This window comes from Rana temporaria, chromosome 4, assembly GCF_905171775.1.
Source record: "Rana temporaria chromosome 4, aRanTem1.1, whole genome shotgun sequence".
Lineage (NCBI taxonomy): Eukaryota > Metazoa > Chordata > Amphibia > Anura > Ranidae > Rana > Rana temporaria.
In genome coordinates this window covers 424,867,757-424,880,981 of record NC_053492.1, presented here as the reverse complement: position 1 = coordinate 424,880,981, position 13,225 = coordinate 424,867,757, and positions in this window count along the sequence as shown.

The following is a 13,225-nucleotide window of genomic DNA, read 5'->3' as shown; positions in this document are numbered from 1 at the left end:
CAGTGGTGCAAACCTGGGATTTCCCAGCCCGACAACATCAGATCCAGTGTAACAGGTTCCTAAGTGTGTTCTTACAGGAGTGGCACCTTAGTTCTGAAGCACAAAGATGTAGATATTTTTGTGTAGTGGCCAGAGGTCATATCATGAGCGTGTAGCATAGAACGCAAAGCAAAGTCTAAAGCAAGGGTCTCCAAACACTCTAAATAAAGGGCCCGTTTACTATTGTTCAGACTTTAGAGGAGAAGCACTGTGACCAGTGGGAGTAGAAATTGTCCTGGCATCTGTAACAGCACCCCATCATTGGTTTTTGTGGAAGGAATAGTGCCCAATTGTTAATGTCAGTGGGAGGAATAGTGGGCCTGATCCTCAGCCGCCGAGCGCAACTTAACTTTTCAGAGTTAAGTTACACTGCCGCAAATCTCCCAAGTTAGGTGCCGATCCACAAAGCACTTACCTGGAAATTTGCGGCGGTGTAACTTAACTCCGTCCGGCGCAAGGCGTTCCTAATACAAATGGGCGATTCCCATTTAAATTAGGCGCGCTCCCGCGCCGGACGTATTGCGCATGCTCCGTCGGGTAACTTACCGGACGTGCATTGCGCTAACTGAAGTCGCTCCGACGTCATTTGCTTAGACGTTAACGTAAATGGTGTCCAACGCCATTCACGAACGTCTTACGCAAACGACGTAGATTTTAAATTTCGACGCGGGAACGATGGCCATACTTAACATGGCTTAAGAGAGCTAGGGCTGAGTCCTAGTTTTACGCGGCGTAACTCGACGTAAACGACGTAGAATTAGCATCTGAGTCTGGGCGGTCGTATCTATGCGCCTGATTCTTAGAATCAGTTACGCATAGATTTCTATTAGATCCGACCGGCGTAAGTCTCTTACGCCGTTGGATCGTAACTGCATATTTACGCTGGCCGCTAGGGGCGTGTACGCTGATTTACGCCTAGAAATATGTAAATCAGCTAGATATGCGAATTCACGAACGTACATCCGGCCGACGCAGTACAGATACGGCGTTTACGTTAGGCTTTTCCCGGCGTAAAGTTACCCCTGCTATATGGTGGCGTACATGCGGCGTATCAATGTTAAGTATGGAGGTCGTTCCCGCGTCGAATTTTGAATATTTTACATCGTTTGCGTAAGTCGTCCGTGAATGGGGCTGGACGTAATTTACATTCACGTCAAAACCAATACGTCCTTGCGGCGTATTTGGAACAATGCACACTGGGATATGTCCACGGACGTCGCATGCGCCGTTCGTGAAAAACGTCAATCACGTCGGGTCATGGTTATTTTACATAACACACGCCCCCCCTGTTCCAAATTTGAATTAGGCAGGCTTATGCCAGCCTATTTACGCTACGCCGCCGCAACTTATGGAGCAAGTGCTTTGAGAATACAGCACTTGCCCGTCTAAGTTGCGGAGGCGTAACATAAATCGGATACGTTACGCCCGCACAAAGATACGCCAAACTACGAGAATCTGGCCCTGACAATTTAGAAAAAAAACAGTGGGGCAGATCCACAAAAGAATTACGCCAGCGTATCTATTGATACGCCGCGTAATTTAAAGTTCCCGCGTCGTATCTTTCTTTTGTATCTACAAAACAAGATACGACTGCATCTGGAATCGATCCGACAGGCGTACGTCTGATCTTAGGTGCATTTTTCCGCTGGCCGCTAGGTGGCGTTTCCGTCGAATTCCGCGTTGAGTATACAAATTAGCTAGTTACGGCGATCCACGAACGTACGTCCGGCCGGCGCATTTTTTTACGTTGTTTGCGTTCGGCTTTTTCCGGCGTATAATTACCCCTGCTATTATGAGGCATACTCAATGTTAAGTATGGCCGTCGTTCCCGCGTCGAATTTTGAATTTTTTACGTCGTAAGTTACGTCGTAAGTCATTCGCGATTCCCGGTTTCATTTCGAGCATGCGCACTGGGATACCCCCACGGACGGCGCATGTGCCGTTCACAAAAAAACTTTGTTTACGTCGGGTCACGACGTATTTACATAAAACACGCCCCCATCACATCCATTTGAATTGCGCGCCCTTACGGCGCCAAAACTTATGGCGCAAATTCTTTGAGGATTCCAAAAAAAATAAAAAAGTTACGGCGGCGTAGTGTATCTTAGATACACTACGCCCGCCGCAAAAATGCGCCGATGTACGTGGATCTGCCCCAATATCTTGTACTTTTTGCTATAATAAATATCCCCATCTTTTTTTTAAAAAAGCTAATTTTTTCTCAGTTTAGGCCGATACGTATTCTTCTACATATTTCTGGTAATAAAAATTACAATAAGCGTAAATCGATTGGTTTGCGCAAAAGTTATAGCGTCTACAAAATAGGGGGTTGATTTATGGCATTTTTTTATTTATTCTTTACTAGTAATGGCTGCAATCTTCGAATTTTTATTGGGACTGTGGCGGACACTTTTGACATGTTTTTAAGACCATTGGCATTTATACAGCAATCAGTGCTATAAAAATGCACTGATTACTGTAAAAATGTCACTGGCAAGGAGGGGATAACACTAGGGGTTGATCAAGAGGTAAATGTGTTCCCTGACTGTGTTCTAACTGTAGGCGGAGGGGACTGACCTAGAGGAAATGACAGATCGTGGTTTCTAGCTATTAGGAACTCATGATCTGTCTCTCCTCACAGAACAGGGATGTGTTCTGCCTCTCGTGCCCGCGAATGCTCGCGGCCGAAAAATATACACCAATCAGCCATAACATAAAAATCACTGACAGGTGAATAACATTGGTTATCTCTTTATTACAGAAGAGAAAAGAGTTGCTGCAGATGTGTACAGCGCTGGACTGAAATCGGGCTCAGGTGGGTATTTAAGGGGGCAGGGGGAGTTGCATGTAAAAGGTTTTTTACCTTAAAGTGGAGTTCCACCCAAAAGTGGAACTTCCGTTTATCTGATTCCCCCCTCCGGTAACACATTTGTCACCTTTAGGGGGGAGCAGCCCCCTTTCCTCCTCCCTCTGCTGCCGGCCAGTAAGAGAGCGCAGCGTGCTTCACGCATGCGCAGTAGAGACCTGGCTGTGAAGCCACAAGGAGTCAAAGCCGGCTTCCACCAGTGGCCAAAGCATCCCTGTGACCAGTGGCGGTGAGTCCATAGTGGGCACAGGAGCACTGCCCCCTCTCTCCTGCACCCGTCAATCAACAATAGATAGATTCATGCATTGTATGAATCTATCTATTGTGGCTGTTGCCGCCCCCTATTCAGGTGTCGGAAAAGGCGAGGAATCCCCCAATGTGGGGCTTTTGAGGCAACAGTAGTTAAAGTAGAATATTTTATACAAAATAATTTTATTGTCAAGTAGAAAATAACATATATAACAAAATGGTTTTAAAAACAATGGCATAAAAATACACGTTGAAAAATGATCCACAATGTAAGTACAAGGCCCTACGCGTTTCGGGTTTTCCCTTCTTCAGGGGCCGAAGTCTGTGTGGAATCAGAGTGTGTCTAATAGATTTCTAAAGAAAAACAGACACATATATTGTAGGTAATGACTTACAGTAAAATGAATTCAGGTGTCTAGCCCCATGTCGAGTGCCGGCCATCTGAATTACAGCGGTGGGGGTGATTTGGAAGTGCCTGATTAGAGCCGTCGGCTCTACTAGGCTTCCTGATTAGAGCCTGTGGGCTCTAATAGGCTACCAAATTGTTAAACAGCGGGCGCACTGCTGTGCGTTCGCTGTTTACACAGTGCTGTGTTAGGGAATCGCTTCCCTAACACTGACCCGCCTCTCAGCCAATCAGGTGCACCGAGTCTAGTTACCGGTCACCTGATTGGCTGAAGCAACAGGCGTTGTGATTGGACGCCTATTAGGCTTCCAATCATAGCAGAGATGATATGAAGAGGACAGAAGAAGACATCTAGGACTCAGAGAGAGCATGGAGGACAGTGCTGAACCGAGAAAGGTAAGTGCTGGACGGGGGGGGGGGGCGGGGCAAACTGGCTGCATTTGATGGGGCAAACTGACAGTGTTTGATGGGGATAACTGGCGACAATTGATGGGCACAGTGGCTGCGTTTGATGGGCACAGTGGCGGGAATTGATGGGCACTGTAGCTGCGTTTGAGGGTCACAGTGAGGCTGCAATTGATGTTTTTTTTTTCAGTTTGTTTGTGCCCCCCCAAAAGTTTTGAGCACCGGGCGCTACTGCTTCCCACACTAAACATGCCGGTACCTGGGACCCCAAGACAGGTTAGGTAAACATGCTGGTGCCGAGGACCTGCAAATCGGTGAAGAACCGGCTCGGGTAAGGGCAGCACTGGATCCCTGGACAGGAAAGTGTATTTTTATTAAAAGTCAGCAGCTACAGGATTTGTAGTTGCTGACTTTCAATATTTTCTCTTTAGGGTGAAGATCCTCTTTAATATTTTATTACAGGGCTGCTTTGGCCATTTACAGGAGCTAAACGGTCAAAATATAAAAATATCTTCCTGTGTCTGAGATACTCAGGGCCAGATTCCCGTACATCCTGCGTTGGCGTCGCGTAAGCTATTTACACTACGCCGCCACTACTTACAGGAGCAAGTGCCGTATTCTCCAAGCACTTGCTCCGTAATTTGCGGCGGCGTAGCGTAAATGGCCCGGCGTATGGCCGCGTAATTCAAAGGGGGCGGCTTGTATTTAAATTAAGCGCGCCCCCACGCCGATCGAACTGCGCATGCGCCGGGCGGAAAAATAGCCCAGTGCGCATGCTCCAGCTCACGACGGAAAACGTCAATGACGCCGACGTAAGCGTCATTGACGTAAAGTCGTATTCGCGGACGACTTAGTAAAACGACGTAACGGACGGAAAAAGATGACGCTGACCCGACGCCATACTTAACATGGCATACGGCCGACTGGCGTAAGGTTACCCCTCATATAGTAGGGGTAACCTTACGCTTACGGAAACGACGACTACGCGACGCAAATTCGTTTGGGAATCGGCGTATCAGACTCATTTGCATAGTCAAATGAGAACTGAACGTAAACGCCACCTAGCGGCCGGCGTCGCATTACATCTAAGATCCGACGGTGTAAGTGACTTACACCTGTCGGATCTTGGCCGTATCTATGCGAAAATGATTCTAGGAATCACTCGCATAGATACCCGGGCTCAGAAACAGAGATACGACGGTGTTTCCTGAGATACACCGTCGTAACTCTTCTGAGAATCTGGCCCTCAGTTTACATTTTGTTTTTTATGGAACACTAATCTGTATTGTGTCTCAAAGTAAAATATTTATGGATTTAAAAAAATGGTGGCGCGTCTCTTTGTAGCACAGAAGGCACTTCCGCCCTGATAACATTGCAGAGCGATCGTTCTGCACCCAGTTTCCTCTCTCTGGATTGCAGGTTTGGCAGAATGAAGAACAGGAGTGACTCATGTGGAAAACATGAATGGAACCCAGATGTGCTTCGGTGGTCACTTCCTAAAGTCTCACCCACCTTAAAAACCTGTGTCTTCATTTAGCAAAGTCAAGCATTTACTGTGATAGCATTTTATCAATGTTATCTATATATTTGGAAAAAGAACAGGTACCCCTAGGGGCTTTGAATTGCAGCAATGAGTAAAGATGATACAGATAATGAAAATTTGTATAAAAGTATAAAGTTTATTACAATTGAAATGATATCAAAATGTATTTTGATATCATTTCAATTGTAATAAACATTATACTTTTATACACATTTTTATTATCTGTGTAGCGCCCCCTTACTTTCAGTAAAGGCACTACGCTAAAGTTAGTGGGAGAGAGAGAGATAATTTGCTCTCATTCTGAATTGTGTTAAATTTGTCTGTCGCCAAATCTGGATTGTTCTGTGTGCTAGACTGCGTTCTGGGGATGAGGCACCATCCCTGGGCGGCAGGTGGCGCCAGAGGGGTCCAGGCGGAGCCGCTTCTTCCCAGCAGCCAATCAGAGGAGTTGAGCCTCACTGTGCATGCTGGGAGGGGGTATTTCTGTGGCCATGCGGCACCCACCTTTAGGGTGTGCGCACATCGCGGGCCCCACCACTATGGCCTACCTGGCCTGGGGTCGGGCGCAACGCAGAGTTCCATACTCTGGGCCCTCTTGGCCTGGAGTGATTGATGCTTTCAAAGGGGCCCCAGTGACTGACTGGGTCCCCCTCTACTGAGAAGATCCCAGGCTGTGTGCCGCTCGGTGGGGGATCGGCTTGAGGAGAACCCGGAGGCAGGTGATCCAAAAGGGCTCGAACGAACCATCGGGGATCTGGGTAACCGGACACTGACAGATAACCTCAGTACTGTCAGTCAGTGACCCCCAAAGAGAAAGACTGGGAAGATGTGCTCTGCTGTTCACCATTGTCAGTATCGAGCCTGTGGCAGAGGCCTCATCTGACATCCTGTTTAAAATCTGAGCCAAGTCGGTGGCAGTGACTTGTTCTTCTCAGCAATCCTTAAAGTGACGTTTCGGCTGCCAGTGTTCGTGGCGGGAGTCTGTCCGGGCGCACTTCACCCACTCCAGCTGGAGTGGCAACGAACTGTATCTACTACCACAAAGAGCAGGACTGCTCTTTTCTCATCCAAGCCTGATACCGCAAAGTTCTTTACTTCAACCTTTCCTGTCCTATCTTATGTTGATGTTGGTCGTGTTGGGCCGTGAAATAAAGCATTCAGAAAATCTACTTCGCTGATTGGACATTCGTTTACTTCTCTACTCACTGCTATTACCCTAGAGAACGATTAGGCCTTGTACACACGGGCAAACATGTACGATGAAAACGGTCCGCACCATCATACACATCATCATACAGAAATCCGCGCGTACTCGATACGCGGCGACGAGGCCGCGCCGTCGACGCGACGACGTGCGCGGCCCTGCCAGTTCAATGCTTCCACGCATGCGTCAAAGTCATTTCAAAGCATGCGAGGGATGGCGGCCGCTCGGACATGTACGGTAGGTCTGTACAGACGACCGAACATGTCCGACGGACAGGATTCCAGCGGGCTGTTTCTAAACATGTTTAGAAATATTTGCCCGCTCGAAAAAGGCCCGGCGGGCAAATGTTCGCTGGAATCCTGTCCGCTCGGCTGTACAGACGACCGAACATGTCTGCTGAAACTGGTCCGCGGACCTGTCTCAGCAGACATGTTCGGTCGTCTGTACGGGGCCTTAGAGGTAACTTAATACGCCGATCCCAAAAAACAACCAGCGGCCCCCGAGGGGGTATTGCTACATCTGTATCATCTTTACTCATTGCTGCAATTCAACGCCCCTAAGAGTACCTGTTCTTTTTCCAAGTTTTGAAAAACGACACAAAAAATTCAAGCATGTTCGAATTTTTTTTTGTCGTTTTTCAGAAGACATAAAACAATGTTTTCCCCCACACACGGTCATTTTAAATGACGTTTTCAAAAATGTCGTTTTTTTTCATCACAAAAAACTACCGTGTGTACGCGGCATTAGGTGGAAAATGTTCTGAAATTATTTATCTTGGTTTTATTTTTCTTACATCAAAGAAACCTGAAATTTTAACAGGGGTGTGTAGACTTTTTATATCCACTGTACTTATCCTAGAGTTCAGTACAGCCACACAGGCCGAGAGGAGAGGGCTGGGTGGATTTATTGAAAATCAATAACCTGGTGTAAACATTAAACTATATTAAGATGGAAAAACTTTGAACTTTAACCATATGGTGTAAAATTGCAAATAAAGTGACATTTAATACCGACAGCCAGGTTGGGTAAACATTCTCTAATGTCCGTGTTCTTCTCAAATTAGAACTAAATGCAGAACATTTTTTTTAAATCTTGGATAGATTAAGTAAGGGTTATAACCCCTGTAAGGCTTTTTTTTTTGCTATCTGTGTCCCATTGGGGAGACGATTACCGTCAAGTGGTTCTAAAGTTACAAGGTTTACCTAATTCATTCCCTGCATTAGGGTTAAAAACCTTTCACTAAATGTTTGCTCCCCCAACTACGTACCTGAATCCAATATTGATCCACTGTTTCTCCCTGAACAGAACAGATTGACAGCAGTGGGAGCCAATAGCTCCTACTGCTATTACTTACATCCAATGGAGTGAGAGTGGGGGCGGGGTTGAGCCGTGCTGTGTGTAGGGGGACTCTAGGCATGTGCAAAAGGGAAAAATGTGTTTTGTTTCGTTTCGTTTTATTTCGTTATTTAATTAATTTCGTTAAAGCGGTGGTTCACCCACACTAACAACATTTGAGCATTAAATTAGGCATAGTAGCGCGAGCTACAGTATGCCTGTATTGATTTTTTTAGCCCGGTACTCACAGTGCAATCCTCTATAGAAGATTCCGACTCCCCGCGGGGAATGGGCGTTTCTATCAAGAGGGAGGATGATTGACGGCCAGCTCTGGCACGTCACGCTCCCCGAAGATAGCCGGAACAGGTCTCAGCTCTTCACGGCGCTATACGGCGCCTGCGCACAGACTATGCGCAGGCGCCGTGAAGCGCCAAGTCCTATTTCGGCTATTTCCGGAGAAACGTGACGTGCCATAGCCGGCCGTCAATCATCCTCCCTCTTGATAGGTACGCCCATTCCCCGCGGGGAGTCGGAATCTTCTATATAGGATTGCACAGTGAGTACGGGGATAAAAAAATCAATACAGGCATACTGTAGCTCACGCTACTATGCCTAATTTAATGCTATATAAAAAAAAAAGGTTTCATTAGGGTGAACCACCGCTTTAAGTATACAATACAATAAAATAGAAGATAAAATAATAAAACAATAGAATGAAAATCAAAGAATAGTAAAGAACAGGATGGAATTTAATAGAATGTAATCAAATACAATAGAATATGACCTGGCTTCTTCTATCTATCTTCTATTTATCTTCCATTTACTGAAATTCTAAATTCATATAGAATGAACTCAAATTCGAATAGAAAAATATTAGAAGAGTAGAATAATAATAATAAATATATATATATATATATATATATATATATATATATATATATATATATTTTTTATTCTACTCTATTCTAATATTTTTCTATTCGAATTTGAGTTCATTCTATATGAATTTCGAATTTCAGAATATGGTTATATATATAAATGTAATTTTATACATATATATATATATATATATATATATATATATATATATATATGTATAAAATTACATTTATATATATAACCATATTCTGAAATTCGAAATTCATATAGAATGAACTCAAATTCGAATAGAAAAATATTAGAATAGAGTAGAATAAAAAAAAAAAAATATATATATATATATATATATATATATATATATATATATATATATATATATATATATATATTTTATTATTCTACTCTTCTAATATTTTCCATTTCAGAAAATGGAAGATAGATGAAAGAAGCCAGGTCATATTCTATTGTATTTGAATACATTCTATTAAATTCCATTCTGTTCTTTACTATTCTTTGATTTTCATTCTATTGTTTTATTATTTTATATTCTATTTTATTGTATTCTTTTTTAGAAATCGATTTATATTTTTTAGATTTTGATTTAAATTTGCTTTAAATTTTCATTCGAATTTGTTTTCGAATCGAATTGTTTTCGAATTCGATTCGAATAGAATTTGTTTTCGAAATTCGATCGAATTTCGTCCGCAGGTTTTCAATGCGAAAACGTTCGTTCGGATTCGGTTAAATTCGCTAATATTACAATTCGGGAATTCGTATGCATCCGAATGTCCGAATAATGAAAAATTTGTCTGAATTTTGATTCGGAACGAAACTAAATGCACATGCCTAGGGGACTCTGTACTATCAGGAGATGGTTTGGGGACTCTGGAAGAAGGGGAGAATCAGAGGAGACAGGATCAAACAGCCTCATTACACAATGCACAAGATTAAACCCTTAGGTTCCACAGTGAGTATAACAAGCATGCTTTAGTGCATTTACAGACTGATTTTACTGTTGTGGGTTTAAAAACACTTTAAGTAAAAAAAGCAAGCTTTAGAATCGCTTTCACTTCCTGTCCCATAGCCAAAAGGAAATAAGAAGCTGACTAGCCCCCAGCTCCATCTATAACCAGGATATCACCAGCCTGCCACAAGTGGCTGCTATAGCCGCTAGCGATAATCAATGTCTTCTTTCAGCAGGGACGGCTCCCCCTACTTGGAGAAGACAATGGCGCAGCAGGAGGGATTCCTGCATCAACACTATCTGTGTTGATGGGGGAATTAAAAAAAATTATTTCTTGCAATCTGTGGTTGCAGGAAAACAATTTGCACCGTGTATGGCCCGCTTAAAAGACAGACAGCCAATCACTTTTCACGCAAGTTCACATTTGTGTGAACACAGACATCGCATGTGATTCGCACCCGCATGCAATGTCTGTGCAGTGCGAGAGTTGTATGGCTGAATTTGCATTGAATTTGCACAAAAAAAGGTGCAGGGACTTTTCTCCCCCCTGCACTGAAATCGGATTGCATGGGTGTTCTCACCTATGCAATTTGATTCCTGTGCGACTTCACAGTTTACACTGCGATCTGTGAACTGAACTGGGAGTGTCATTAACAATGTATTGATACCCGAAGCGGTTCGCAGAGGGCAGTGTGGACTGCCAGCGATGCAGGAATTGGCGCTGTAATCGCGTAAACCTAGGCTCAAAGAGAAAACAATTGTTCACAGTGCTATATTGGCCAGTTCAGCTGCACTGATATGTATACTACTTGCTACATACAAAGGGGGTTATTTACCAAAGGCAAATCCACTTTGCACTACAAGTGCAAACTACGGGCCAGATTCACATAGGTTAGCGGATCTTTAGATCCGCGTAACCTATGTGATTTAAGATCCGCCGCCGCAATTTTTTAAAGCAATTTTCTAATTCACAAAGCACTTACCTCAAAACTTGCGGCGGCGTATCTTAAATCCCCTGGCGGAATTCAAATTCCGCGGCTAGGGGGAGTGTAGTATTTAAATCAGGCGCGTCCCCGTGCCAATTTAACTGCGCATGCGCCGTCCGCGAATTTTCCCGGCGTGCATTGCTCCCAATGACGTCGCTAGGACGTCATTGGTTTCGGCGTGAGCGTATCTTGCGTCCAGCGCTTTTGTGAATCGACGTACGCAAACAACTTAAAATTTCAAAATTCGACGCGGGAACGACGGCCATACTTAACATTGGCTGCGCCTCATAGAAGCAGGGGTAACTATACGCCGGAAAAAGCCGAACGCAAACGACGTAAAAAAAAGCGCCGGGCGGTCGTTCGTTTCGGAATCGGCGTATCTCCTCATTTGCATAATCGTTGCGTAAATAAACCGAAACGCCACCTAGCGGCCGGCCTGGAATTGCAGCCTAAGATCCGACGGTGTAACACAATTACACCTGTCAGATCTTAGGCATATCTATGCGTAACTGATTCTATGAATCAGTCGCATAAATACGACCAAAGTAAATCAGAGATACGACGGTGTATCAGGAGATACACCGTCATATCTCTATGTGAATCTGGCCCTACAAGTGCAAAGTGCACTTGGAAGTGCAGTTGCTGTAAATCTGAGGGATAGATCTGAAATGAGGGGAAGCTCTGCTGATTTTATTATCCAATCATGTTCAAGCTAAAATGCTGTTTTTTTCTTTTTTTTTTTTTTGCTATTTCATGTGCACTACCAGTGCAATTTCAAGTGCACTTTGCACTTGTAGTGCAAAGTGGGTTTTCCTTTTGTAAATAACCCCCAATAGATAATTACAGTAAAACCTTGGTTTGTGAGCATAATTCGTTCCAGAAACATGCTTGTAATCCAAAGCACTTGTATATCAAAGCGAATTTCCCCATAAGAAATAATGGAAACTCAAAAGATTCGTTCCCCAACCATTTATTCATAGGTCCTTCAGTTCATGGTTCATATAAAAAGATAATAGCAATGTGGCCAGGTTGTGTAACCATAAAATGTCCATCCACAAATAGAAGCCTCCATAAAGGGAATAGAAGAAAAATTCAGCAGAAGCTACAGAGTATAAAAGAGAAGAGAGGCTCCTCTAATTCTGCGTACACACGATCGGTTCGTCTGATGAAAACAGTCTGATGGATCGTTTTCATCAGACGAACCGATCGTGTGTGGGACCCATCGGTTTTTTATCCATTGGTGAAAAAACTAGGAACTTCTTTTAAAATCATCTGATGGTTAAAAAAACGATAGAAAAAAACGATCGTCTGTGGGATCGTCTGCGGTTAAAAATCCACACATGCTCAGAATCAAGTCGACGCATGCTCGGAAGCATTGAACTTAATTTTTCCCAGTGCGTCGTTGTGTTTTACGTCACTGCGTTGGACACGATCGGATTTTTAACCGATGGTGTGTAGGCACGCGACTGATGAAAGTCAGCTTCATCGGATATCTGATGAAAAAATCCATCGGTTCGTTTTCATCAGATGAACCAATCGTGTGTACAGGGCATTAGAGTAAGGTGACCAGATTTTTTAAATGAAATCCGGGGACATATTTTTTTTATTACTAGTAATGGTAGAAATCAGCGACTCTCTGCCCGTCGCCACACGCCTCACAGCCTGTCAAGTCTTTCTCTCCGGGCCCCGGCTACTACTGGGTGGGGAGCGGAGGAAGATCACTCTGCAGGGAAGGCAAAGAGATAGGCAGGCTTCATCGGATATCTGATGAAAAAATCCATCAGACCGTTTTTACCGGATGAACTGATCAAGTGTACAGGGCATAAGTGTAGCAATAAGTTGCTAAATGTTGTACCTTCATTAAATGTAATCATATTGCTACACTTAAGCCGCGCAGGGTCGCCATCAGGGGGGTATAGGCAGTAAACCTGTAAGGGGCCTGGAGGTCCCCAGGGGCCCAGATGGCAACCCCCTTTAAAAAAAACTTTTTTTTTTTTTTTTTTTTATAGGGGTCCGGAGGTCCCCAGGGCCCCAGATGGCAACCCCCCCTTTTTTTATTTATTTTTTATAAAAAAATATATATATTTTTTTTAATATTTTATTTTTTATTAAAGGGACAATTTTTTATTTTATTTTTAGAGGTCTGGAGGTCCCCAGGGGCCCAGAGATTCTTTTTTTTTTATAAAAAAAAAATCTTTTTTTTATATATTTTTTTATTTCTTTTATTTTTCATATATATATATATATATAATTATTATTATTATTAAAGGGCCCCCCCTTTTTTTATATATATTTTTATTTATTTATTCTTTTTTTGTAAAGGCCCCCCCCCCCCCGCTTCGCTTCTCA